This window comes from Schistocerca cancellata, chromosome 10, assembly GCF_023864275.1.
Source record: "Schistocerca cancellata isolate TAMUIC-IGC-003103 chromosome 10, iqSchCanc2.1, whole genome shotgun sequence".
NCBI classification, from domain to species: Eukaryota; Metazoa; Arthropoda; class Insecta; order Orthoptera; family Acrididae; genus Schistocerca; species Schistocerca cancellata.
In genome coordinates, this window is record NC_064635.1 from 130,841,849 (window position 1) to 130,855,373 (window position 13,525).

At 38.2% G+C, this 13,525-nt stretch overlaps 2 protein-coding genes across 2 annotated transcripts in view; one reads left to right on the plus strand and one right to left on the minus strand.

Annotated features, from left to right (window-relative positions):
* Nucleotides 1-13,525, plus strand: part of LOC126106355 (basic proline-rich protein-like) — a 109,596-nt gene that overhangs the window by 60,119 nt on the left and 35,952 nt on the right. The window lies entirely within an intron of this gene.
* The window catches only part of LOC126106356 (speckle-type POZ protein-like), a 497,553-nt gene that overhangs the window by 954 nt on the left and 483,074 nt on the right, over nucleotides 1-13,525 (minus strand). The window lies entirely within an intron of this gene.

Sequence of the window (13,525 nt, forward strand, 5' to 3'; positions counted from 1 at the left end):
CCCATAGTGCTCAGAGCCATTTGAATTTATTCTGGAGGTAAAATGGTCCTCCCATTTGAATCTCTGGGAGGGGACTATTCGGTAGGATGCGATCATCAGGGAAACAAAAACAGATTATCTACATGTCAGAGCACTGAACATTAGATCCCTTAATTGGGTAGGTAGGTTAGAAAATTTATGGATAGCTTGAAGTAGTGGGAATTAGTGAATGCAGTGGCAACAAGAACAGGACTTCTGACCAGGTTGGTACAGATTTATCAACACAGAAGCAAACACAGATCATTCAGGTGTGGATCTAGTAATGAATAAGAGAATAAAAATGTGGGTAACTTACTATGAACAGTATAATGAATACATTGTAAGGCATGTAGCTAACACCCACCACAGTAGTCCATGTTTGTATGCAAACTAGCTTTCAGATGATGATTGTATTGATAGACTGGATGATGTGGTGAAAGAAATTATTCAAACAATTTGGACAGATGAAAATTTAGTTGTGATGAGGGACTGGAATTTGATAGTAGAATGTGGATTAGGGTAAGGAAATGAAAGAGGAAACCGTATTGGAGAATTTTGCACATAGCATAATTTAATCTTTGCAAAAACTTGGTCAGTGAATCATGTAAGGATGTTATATATGTGGAAGATACCTGGAGACACTGGAATGTTTCAGGTAAATCATATAATGGTAATACAGAAACCAGATTTTTAACTGCAGGACATAACCAGGCGCAGATGATCACTCGGACCATAATTTATTGGTTATGAACTGAATGTTAAAACTAAAGGAATTACAGAAAGGTAGGAATGTAAGGAAATAGGACATGGATAAGTTGAAAGAGCCAGAGGTTGCTGAGATTGTCATAGGGACCACACTGGGCTGAATCAGGGGAAAGGAATGCAATCTACCTCTCCATGCTTACTCTACAATTCACAATTAAGTGCCTGACAGAGGGTTCATTGAACTACCTTAAAGCTCTCATACAGTGTGCAGCAAGAACAAACACATCTTTACGTGTAAGCTCTTGTTTCTCTTATTTTCCTATGATGATCATTTATCCCTTTGTAGGTGGGTGCCAACAAAATATTTTTACAACCTGAGGATAAGTTGTTGATTGAAATTTCGTGAGAAGATCCTGCACAATAAAAAACACCTTTGTTTTGATGATTGCCACCATGATTCGCGTGTCATATCCATGACACCATCTCTCCTATTTCGTGATAAAACAAAATGAGCTGTCCTTCTTTGGACTTCTTCGATGTCCTGTATCAGTCCTATCTGATGTGGATTCCACATCACAGGCATGAGTACAGTATACAGGTTCAAATGGATGTAGATTCCAATAGTTATTCAGAGACGAAGAGGCTTGCACAGGATGTAGCTGCATCAAAACTGTCTTCAGATTGAAGAAAACTATGACAACAATGTACAAAAATTGATTGATAGAAGTTGATGTGCCTGTTGATTGCCGTGCAAGGTTATTATTGAAGCATTGCTTTTGTACCAGATTTGTTTTGCTAATTTTGCTTCCACTCAGCACAAAGGTACTCAAAGTTAAACAAAACTGTGTGATAGGTATGGATAGCTGAAAGCCTGTGAGCATGATAAGGAGTTAGTTTTTTCAGTGTTTTTATGTTATTTTTACAGTGGTGGAATTATGTTTAAACCAGAATAATAATGTAGAATATTTCTGTCTCTTTTCATTCATATTCTCCATTGTGATGCTATGCCCTGTTCCTTAATTGGTTAATTAAGTTTTTAAAAACTCAAATAGGAAGTTTAATAAATAAGAAAATTCACTCTCATTCAGAATAACTGGGAATTAAATCCACATTCTATAATCATGACTGCAGTATTCTTTGTTTATTAATAATGACAGTTGAATGCTGGTGTGAATACTCCAATGAGCGCCCCCCTTCCCCTCTTTCTCCTTCTTGTGTACGTGGATAATGATCATTAAACAATTGTAAACATCAGTCATGGTTTTAGCAAACAGTATTTGTGTGGGTTTGACATTGCACCTTGTTCCACTCGAATATTAATTATTTTCTTCTCTATAATAAACTATCACTGAATTGTCCTTCATGCTTAATGTTAATGCAAGATTTGATTTTTTTTTTTTTTTTGTTTTGCATAGCATGAACTAAAGAACCACATGTGATATCTCAACTTGGCTGTTCTAACGTTCATGTCTAACATTTTGCTCCACAAACTCATGTTTCTTGTGAATGTTAAACACACAAGCAGTTCAGTTACCAATGTTGTATAGTTTCAGATTTTTTTAAAAAACAAGAACAGTTTCTCTCTTCACACACTGGTTCAAAGACATAAATTTATACGAATCATGGAATGACTTAAGACAAGCATTCACTGAATGGTGGAGTTGTTGTATAGTTAGTTGGCACACGCAAAAGATATTGAACATGTACCTGAGCTTTCAAGCATATGTCCTTCGAACGAGACATAGAATGAAAATGATAGCTGGGGAGGGGGTTTGTCTAAGGGAGGGGTTTGCATGCAAGTGCCATTTCAGAACTTAGCTATGGCACTAGATTTTGTTTGTCTTGGATCCACTACTCAACGTCTCACTATATGAGAAGTGGCTGTCTTTGTTCAGTCCATTGTTATTTGTATTCTATCTAAGAGTTTTGTTTATTATATTAAATTTGTAATATTGTCTTTGGAGTTTCAGAACGTTGCGTTTATTTTGAAATGTTTCTGTGACACATTTGTTTGATTTTGTATTCCTTTGTGTTTTCCCTTCTCATTTTTCTTTCTCTGTTATAAAATATTGTGAACTGCAGTATGTCATTGTTTGAATGGGTAAACGTCACTGAAGCTATTGCATTTCAGGCATCAGTAAAATCAAATGGCTTAAGTACAGAATACATAACGTCCTGACTGTGGTGGTTTCTATAAGTGATTTTGATTTCAAGCATCATTGACCTTGAATTACTTAGAACAGAAGAGACATAAAAAAAGTGTGTGAGATTTAACTTTGTAAGCTTTCAGCACTGCATTTTTCATTTACCTGGCTTACCCAAATAAAATACTTAAGTTCTTTGAAATTACCATGCATAAACTTCAATATATCCAGGGCTTGGACTGAAATACTGTATTCCTTTTACTAAGACCTTTTATTTATCACTTTTATGTAAATCTGTGTTCATTCTTATGATTTGGTATATCAAAAGAAATATTTAACAGATCATTTCTCCGCTTGACTTTCCAACAAGCTGCATGATATCAGTAATGCTTCTATTGACTTATAAAGTAGTGAAAAAGGTTGGCAGCACTTGAAACAATTGTTAACATTGCAATTACATGAATGCTTGCAGTGTCATGTCTGATATTTTTACAGGTGTTAAGGTAAGCACTATCGTGCTGATAGGGAAGTTGTCTTTCGAGTTTCACTAGAATTGTGTGCACCATCTTCATGTTACTGCTGTGCTTTAAAATTGCAGTTAGAAACATGTAAAATCCAATTGAAAGTAATTTACGTTTGTCAGTGAGCATAGTGTGGTGTTTGCACCATCAGTACACCGATGGGGGCCTGGCATTGTTGGCCCCCACTCTGTTGGCAATCCCGTTATCAAAGAGCCACTGCAATATGAAGATTAGTTTAATATTCAGCTTTGTATGCCTTATGATGTCCAATGAAGGTAATCAAAAGTGATACAAGAGGGGCTGAATGTAGAGATCTATACTAGAAGTGGATTTTAATCAAACAATACAACATCCAGGATGGAATGTAACAATATTGTGAGAAGGGAAGTTGCTACTCACCATATAGTGGAGTCGCAGATAGGCACAACAAAATGACAGTGAAGTGTTGCAGGTTAGAGTGAGGGCAGGGGAGAGGTGGGGGGGGGGGGGGCAGGGGGAGTAGCAGAAAAGAACAGAAATAAAAAGACTGGGTGTGGTGGTGGAATAACGGCCGAGTAATGCTGGGATGGGAATAGGGAAGGTCCTGGATGGGTGAGGACAGTAACGAAGAGAGAGTGTGTGTGTGTGTGTGTGTGTGTGTGTGTGTGTGTGTGTGTGTGTGTGTGTGTGCGCCCGCGCGCGCGCTTGATTGTGCGTGCAACCTCAAAATGACTTGTTGCTGAGTGAGGTATTTTGCTAATCGATGAAGAAATATTTTGTTGATGACTCATACATCATAAATTTGAAGATATTTTCTGGATAAGAAACTTTCACCTGTTTCAAGAAAGTAAATTGCTGTATTCTGGTCCTGATGAAAATTAAGAACAATTTATTTATGTACTTAGAGATCCAGTTGTACTACACTACAGGCCATTAAAATTGCTGTACCACGAAGATGGCATGCTACAGACGTGAAATTTAACCGACAGAAGAAGATGCTGTGATATGCAAATTATTAGCTTTTCAGAGCATTCACACAAGGTTGGTGCCGGTGGACACCTACAATGTGCTGACGTGAGGAAAGTTTCCAACCGGTTTCTCATACATAAACAGCAGTTGACCAACGTTGCCTGGTGAAACATTGTTGTGATGCCTCGTGTAAGGAGGAGAAATGCGTACCATCACGTTTCCGACTTTGATAAAGGTAAAATTGTAGCCTATCACGATTGCGGTTTATCGTATCGCAACATTGCTGCTCGCGTTGGTAGAGATCCAATGACTGTTAGCAGAATATGGAGTCAGTGGGTTCAGGAGGGTAATACGAAATGGCGTGCTGGATCCCAATGGTCTTGTATCACTAGCAGTTGAGATGACAGGCATCTTATCCACATGGCTGTAACAGATCATTCAGCCACGTCTCAATCCCTGAGTCAACAGATGGGGACGTTTGCAAGACGACAACCATCTGCACGAACAGTTCGACGAAGTTTGCAGCAGCATGCACTATCAGCTCAGAGACCATGGCTGTGGTTACCCTTGACGCTGCATCTCGGGCAGGAGTGCCTGCGATGGTGTACTCAGCGACGAACATGGGTGCACAAATGGCAAAATGTCATTTTTTCGGATGAATCCAGATTCTGTTTACAGCAACGTGATGGTCACATCCATATTTGGCGACATCGCGGTGAACGCATATTGGAAGTGTGTATTCGTCATTGCCATACTGGCGTATCACCCTGCGTGATGGTATGGGGTGCCAGTGGTTACACATCTCGGTCACCTCTTGGTCGCATTGACAGCACTTTGAACAGTGGATGTTACATTTCAGATGTCTTATGACCCGTGGCTCTACGCTTCCTTCGATACCTGCAAAACCCTACATTTTAGCAGAGTAATGCACGACCCCATGTTGCAGGTCCTGTACGGGCCTTTCTGGATACACAAAATGTTCAACTGCTGTCCTGACCAGCACATTCTCCAGATCTCTCACCAATTGAAAATGTCTGGTCGATGGTGGCCGAGCAACTGGCTCAACACAATACGCCAGTCACTACTCTTGATGAACTGTGGTATCGTGTTGAAGCTGCATGGGCAGCTGTACCTGTACACGCCACCCAAGCTCTGTTTGACTCAATGCCTAGGCGTATCAAGGCCGTTATTATGGCCAGAGGTGGTTGTTCTGGGTACTGATTTCTCAGGATCTACGCACCCAAACTGTAATGACATGTCATTTCTAGTATAATATATTTGTCCAATGAATACCTGTTTATCATCTGCATTTCTTCTTGGTGTAGCAATTTTAATAGCCAGTAGTGTAATTCATATATGGATTTAATATATATATATTCAAAAAGAAAGATGATGAGACTTACCAAACAAAAGCGCTGGCAGGTCGATAGACACACAAACAAACACAAACATACACACAAAAATCTAGCTTTCGCAACCAACGGTTGCCTCGTCAGGAAAGAGGGAAGGAGAAGGGAAGACAAAAGGATATGGGTTTTAAGGGAGAGGGTAAGGAGTCATTCCAATCCCGGGAGCGGAAAGACTTACCTTAGGGGGAAAAAAGGACAGGTATACACTCGCGCACACACACACACATATCCATCCGCATATACACAGACACAAGCAGACATTTGTAAAGGCGTCTGCTTGTGTCTGTGTATATGCGGATGGATATGTGTGTGTGTGTGCGAGTGTATACCTGTCCTTTTTTCCCCCTAAGGTAAGTCTTTCCGCTCCCGGGACTGGAATGACTCCTTACCCTCTCCCTTAAAACCCATATCCTTTTGTCTTCCCTTCTTCTTCCCTCTTTCCTGACGAGGCAACCGTTGGTTGCGAAAGCTAGATTTTTGTGTGTATGTTTGTGTTTGTTTGTGTGTCTATCGACCTGCCAGCACTTTTGTTTGGTAAGTCTCATCATCTTTCTTTTTGAATATATTTTTTCCACGTGGAATGTTTCCCTCTATTATATATTACATTCTTTTTGTAGAAGTCAGACTTTCAGGTGATTTTTTGCCCCATGGAGACTGGGGAAGTATAATCTTGTAGGTAAAGTTGTGTTTAACAGCTCAGCTGTAGTGGGAAGTGAAAAGAGATAAAAGGCAGATAAAACAGAGATGAACATTCTTTTTTCGTATGGAGCAAATTACCTGTTAGGAGAATGCCAATGTGTCTTAAAAATACATGAAAAGTTGCAGTATTTAGTAACAAAATATGAATTTATTTAAACTTTCCCAATGTGGGCTTTCAATTTATTTCCTCTCTGACTCCTACTAAATGGTGAATCCACCCAGCTCTTTCTTTTCTGATGCTTGTTGAGGGAATGTGTACTGTAGTACACTTGTGCATTGCCATTGAATGTTTGACAGGCACTGGCTTTGAAATTTACAAGTTATCTGATTTTAAAATGATTTCCAAATTGAATAATTTTTGGATGTGATTTAAGTATGGTTCAAACTAGAGAATTTCCTTGTATGCATCTTTAATCTTGTCTGTGGCTGTACCTTTTTACCTAACTATAGTGACATTTTGTGGTATTATTTGACCTTTTGTGTGTAAATTTGGTAACTGGATGCTGAACGCCCTCGTGGTATTCATTATAGTTTGTCCTGTAATCATATGCACAAGAAAACAGAGTTGGGTGAAAACATTCAAATGCTGCAAATTGTAACAACACTCAATGTAACTCATGACATTGAATACTTATTTCGATGACGTTTCTATTTGGATAACTTTCTTAGATATTGTTTGGGATCGTAAAAGACCTCAGTAAATAAAGGTAAGGTTTTAATTGATTATTATTCTGAGGGAGGTACTGGCATCAGCTGCCATTGAGTATTGAATCAATTCTGTGACAAAAGTTGTAAATTTGTGCCAGACCGGGACTCGAACCCAGATTTCCTGCTTTATGCAAATGGTCACCTTAACCGCTTCAGCTATCCAAGCACACTTTGTGTCTGACCCAAATTCTCAGCCTACCGCACACTACTAAGTAGTATCCCTGTTCATGTACCTGATTTGCATGCAGCATTTCCTGTATTCCCCTCAAGAGGTTCGGATATTATCATACGTCTGCGTTGAGGATACCACAGCAGTCAAGCTTACAGGTATACTGCATATGTGTGGTGTCTGTTCTGTTAGACATGTCCAACTAAACAGACACCACACCTATATAGTATTAAATAGATTAATTTTACAGCTGCGGGTGTGATGTCATAAATTGCAGATACAGGCTTGAGAGATCTTCTATTGTATTGCATCATGAAATTTAGTGTTCTGGTTTATTTATCTGCATTGTTTCAGCCTTTTGCCATCAAGAGTGATTTGCTTAGTAAACCATCCAACCCAGTACCTGTTGATTTTCTTGCTTTGTCTGATTCTCGTTGCTTCCTTGATCTCTGTTTTGATCTTTATATCAGTTCAGATTTTAACCTGCAGTTGGACCTGTACTGCATTGCTGTTGGAGTTTCCCCCCATACCCCCATCACTTTCCAATACTTGCAGGCTTCTTTCATCCAATTGTTCTCTGTTAAGCATGTCACATTCCACATCTTTTGGGTCAACATGTTGTTGTCCTTCCTCTTACTCCCAGCTAATCTCAATCTTCTCTTCTATATCATGCTTGGAATTGATTCTACACTCTCGTGCATCTCCTCACTTTGTCTGTGTTTCCAGACATCACTTTGTTTATTCGCCACAAATGTTTCTCAGAATCATAATAAAATTCTCCTCCTCCAGCCAGATTGTGGAGGGAGGTGTGGTGTCTCAGTGGTAGAGAACTGTAGAAATTTCCACTAGAATGAAGCTGAACTTAATCCAGATAGCACCTGTGGTGGAGTTGCTATGCTTCTTTTAGATATTGAATTGAGAAATAACTGTTGTGGTACTTGGTATTGAACTGATAATCATTTGACAAAATAAGTTTGTCTACTAAAGCAAATATTTCTTTTTATCCATAGCATAAACAAGGAGTGCCAGGTTGTGCAATGGTATCAAAACGTTGCTTACTCTTAAGCTTCATCAAAACACTGCAGGATGTTTTTAGTTCTCGAGGCCTCTTCTATATTGTTCCTGGTGCATCAAAGGACCTGCTCATTGCATAGACTTTGTGCATCCCTCGTGAGAGTGTCAGGAAGATTTCGACTCGGAGGATAGCACTGCCTTAATCATTTCATCCAAGCCATTGCTGTCTTAGCACATTAAATAAAGTCTTGACCACTAGCACCCCACATCATTTCTCATACCATTATTCAGTCACTGTGCTACTTAACAATCTGGCTGCCAGCCTGTCACCACCTCTGTAGTCTCTTACTGTTTATGCATCCACCAACATAGTCCAACAGCCACAGTTGCCAAACGCATACCCTTTGTTATGTTTGAGTATTTAACTACCATTTTGGACTCAGCTGTACAGTTCATTATAGCGGTGTAGATTGCATGTCGAGCATCCCACTCTGTGATCACGTTGTGTGGCCGACCACCCATTTGTCACTGTGCACAACACCCATCTATCCATTGCTTCCCTCGTGCATCACTGTCTTTGGTGTTCCGACCTAATAGTGTTCCAAAGTTCACTGTTCAGTTATTTCTGTAATTGCATTCTTCCAATAAATTTCACAGTTTGTGATGAAGGTTTTCACGAACAGTGAACTCAATGTTAAATAAGCCATGCCTTGAACTGGCATTTGTTGAGTGAGCACATTCATGTATGATTGTCCAAAGCCTAGCACACTGAAATGGCTGTAGTCCATAAAAAGTATTAATCTGCTGCCATGCAGAATTCTGTTTGGGGTCAGCACAGAGGATTTTACCAAGCTTTAACAAACCCCCAATCACGGTGTGCCTGTAACTTACAGATCATTACACTGATTTGACAAAAGTCGTGGGACAGTGATCTGCACACATACAGGTGGCAGTAGTATCACTTATACAAGGTGTAAAAGAGCATTGTGTTGGTGGAGCTGTCATTTGTACTTAGGTGATTCACAAAGAACAGTTTCCAGCAAGTTTATAGCCACACAAAGGGAATTAACTGACTTTGAACATGGAATGGTAGTTGGAGTTATGCGTGGGACATTTCATTTTTGAAATCATTAGGGAATTCAATATTCTGAGATCCACCATGTCAAGAATGTGCTGAGAATACCAATTTCAGGCATTACCTCTCACTACGGACAACGCAGTGGCTGATGGCCGTCAATTAACGACTGAGAGCAGCGGCGTTTGCATAGAGTTGTTGGTGCTAATAGGCAAACAATTCTGCGTGAAATGATCATGGAAATTAATGTGGGATGTATGACAAACATATCCATTTTGATAGTGTGGTGAAATCTGCTTTGCACTGACTGGAAATTGTTATTTGTGGACTTATGTTCCCCAACAACGGTGGAATTTTTGTGGATGATAATGCGCCATTTCTCTGGGCCTCAACTGTCTGCAATTGATTTGAAGAATATTCTGGGCAATTTAGGTGAATTATTTGGCCATCCAGATCACCCAACGTGAATGCCAGTGTACATTTGTGGGATATTATTGAGATGTCAGTTCATGCACAAAATCCTGCACTGGCAATGCTTTCGCAATTAAGGATGGCTTTAGAGGCATGGCTCAGTATTTCTGCAGGGGACTTCCAATGACTTGTTGAGTCCATACCACGTCGAGTTGCTGCATTATGCCAGCCAAAAGCCACACTATACGATATTATGTAATACCCCATGACTTTTATCACTTCAGTGTACTTTCTGTTACTAACAGCGTGTTACAGCAAATGCCACTCCACCTTGTTTGTGGTTTTATATTGTATAGTGTTTGTGTTTCTTATGCGGACACTGTCCTTTTATGGTGTATTTCAATTCAGCAGCCAGTAAAGAAATTGGTTGTATTAAAGCTTTGTAATGCTTGATGTCATGAAGCACAAATCATATGATCCTTGTGTTTAATCCCTACTCAATGATTATAGTACTGAATAACATTACAGAGCTGCCTTAGGCCTGCCAATTTCATTTAAAATTGTTAGTCAATCCCTACTGTCCTCAAGGTGGGTAGCAAAGTTTGTAGTAAATACTTACAGATTTCCCCAAAGAAGTCCCACTGCATGATTTTTCTTCACCCATTTTCAAAAAGTATCTATAAAAAGCAAGGGAATAATGTTGGTATGGTAATTTGTGCTACATGGGTTATTCTTTAGTAGATTTCCTTCAATTTAGTAGATTGTAAGTATTTAAATAAATTATTTGTCTGGAATCAAATTAAAGCATTGTCATAAGAGGAAAGTGTTTTTGTTAAATCAGTTCTTTTTTTACATTGCTTGTTATCTGTCAGTTCACTTTTGTACCACCTCTGTCAACATCTTTCAGGCTGATAAACTTTTTAAAAAATATTTACTTTACAAAGAAAAGTTACTATTTCCTAAAATATCAAGTACATTCTCACATGTGAGTTCCAGTATTTGAAATATTTGTGTGTTACATTTTTCACTTCTAATAAATGAAGTTCAACCATTAAATGCATAAATATTGTAGTGCAGTCCAGTTACAGTATCACAACAGTGAACCAGAAACTAAGGATCCATGTGAAAGACAAGGCAGTAACTGATCTTTAATACAGATCAAATAATACATTTTTTCCTTAACAATTAAAGAACAATATGTAATGATATTGCAGTCACCCAAAGTTGACACGCTTGGAACTGCAGACTCACACCACATGTTCATAAAATGACCAGCTCTACAGGCAGACTATGACTTGCACTGGATGGACTTGACTCGGTCTTGTCATTCAGTGAACTATTTTGAAATATAGAAAGCACATGTCAAGAAATCCATTCTTATGCTTTAACAACTAGTACTCATACAAAAGATACATTCTTCTCTTTCATTACCATACGTTACAGATGCAGTAGAAATAAGAGTGCAGTAGTTTGCTTTTGTGACACTACAATATATAGTCCAAATCAGCACATATTTATACCAATACTTGAATAATTATTTACATAGGGTTATTTTGTATGATTTACACTAATCTGATATTATCATAATATAATTAAAATACATTTGATTGTATGTGTCAGCAATTCATATGCCCTTTTTAAATATTAATGATTTCGATCCTACTGTTTTGTAGCATAATTGACACAGTATTTATTACTATGCTGTTATGTAAATAGTGAAATCTTTGAATTAAATTCACTTCATAATTACTGCATATTAAGTAAAATCAAATTTCAAGAAAGTTAGTGCTATAACTTAGTACAGGTCAATGTTTCAGCAAAAGTTTGTTAGTTGATTAGACATTTTTAGAGCACATGATACTATTAAATTTTAAATATCGAGCTCCTCATCAATATTAACTATTCCATAGAAATAAGCATAACATAAATTAATGTTGGAGCAATAAGAATTTGTAAAAATATCCTGTTAAGAATTTTTGACATTTACTAAGTAATGGTAGTCTGAAAGTAAATTGCAACAAGAAATATACACTCTAGGAGTGCTGTCAGAGCTAGTGTGGATGCCCCACTTTCCTACATTCACACCCTGTGTGAACCAAAATAAGATATGAAAAGCCCATGTCATGGTTAGGGGCTCATCTGAAACTCGCTCAATGCTGAATCGCACCTTTTCTCATGGAGCTGGTGTGTTGGTTGCAAAGGAGACATTTATTTACATGTAGGAGGGGGAATTTATTATGGTTCTAATTTTTATAAACACAGTTGGAATAACTGGAACAATTATTCTGTATCTAATTATAGAAATGGCATTTATGAAATATGTTTTACATTGAAGTAAAATATCACTTTGAGGTGAGATGGTAATTAAAAATTTATCAGTAATTCCATACTTGGCAACAGATTTTTTTCAGTGGAACTGATTTTTCATATGTAATTTTATTTTATTGTTTATAATTGCTGCTGTATCTGTTTACATGTTTACACTTTATTTAGTGACTTTCCAGTGAATGAGCTTGATGTAACAGGGACCTTCCTGGTCAAACAGGAGGACACTGTTGCCACCTCTCTGGTCTCTTAGGTACATCTCCTTGGAGTTCAAACACGTTCATTTACAAAATTCTTTCTTACTGTTGTAATTTTCTCTAATATTAGTGAAAAAAGATGTGAAAAGACCTGAAGTCCCCTTGCCTTTTGTCACTGAGTTTTTTGCACTGTTTCTCCACTAAGTTGTACTATTTACAAAGTTACTTTCTTTTTTTGCCATCACCATCATCATCACATCACAACTGATTTGCACTCTGCATGTGTCATTTAATATTTCCTTTGTTCACATAAATAACTGCCAGCAATTGCTTTTTTTTAATTTCTCACAAAGGTGTTTTTTGGACATACTTCATAGAAATTTTTTGAACTTTTAATGTTAATATCATTGTGGTGAATTTTTTTGTGCTAGTCATATCATAAAACCAAATTAAAAAAACCTTATACATAAGGCTTTATAAAACAGTGGTTTTGGTACATTTTGCAGGAGATGAGGGCTTGTTTAATACATTTTTTAAACTGAGGTATTGTGTTTCTCCTATGAACTTTCATTTGATTGTTATTGTTTTGGCTGTTGGAAAAGATGTACTCTTTTTCTGTCATGAGTGCTGGTAGTTTCAATTCTTGATTCTGCAAAAATTAGCCTGTAAAATTAAAGAAAGGCCAAAGGCTGGAGAAATATACTGAAGCACCAAAGAAACTGGTATAGGCATGCATATTCAAATACAGAGATACGTAAACAGGCGGAATATGGCGCTGTGGTGGGCAATGCCTACATAAGACAGAAAGTGTGTGGCACAGTTGTTAAATTGGTTACTACTGCTACAATGGCAGGTTAACAAGATTTAAGTGAGTTTGAACATGGTGTTATAGTCGGCGCACGAGCAATGGGACACATCATCTCCGAGGTAGCAATGAAGTTGGGATTTTCCCATACACCCATTTCACAAGTGTACCATGAATATCATAAATCTGGTAAAACATCATATCTCCAGTATCACTGCAGCCAGAAAAAGATTCTGCGAGAATGGGACCGATGACGACTGAAGACAATCGTTCAACATGACAGAAGTGGGGCTCTTCCGCAAATTGCTGCAGATTCAAGTGTCAGCCCACGAACCATTCAGTGAAACATCATTGATATGGGCTTTTGGAGCCGAAGG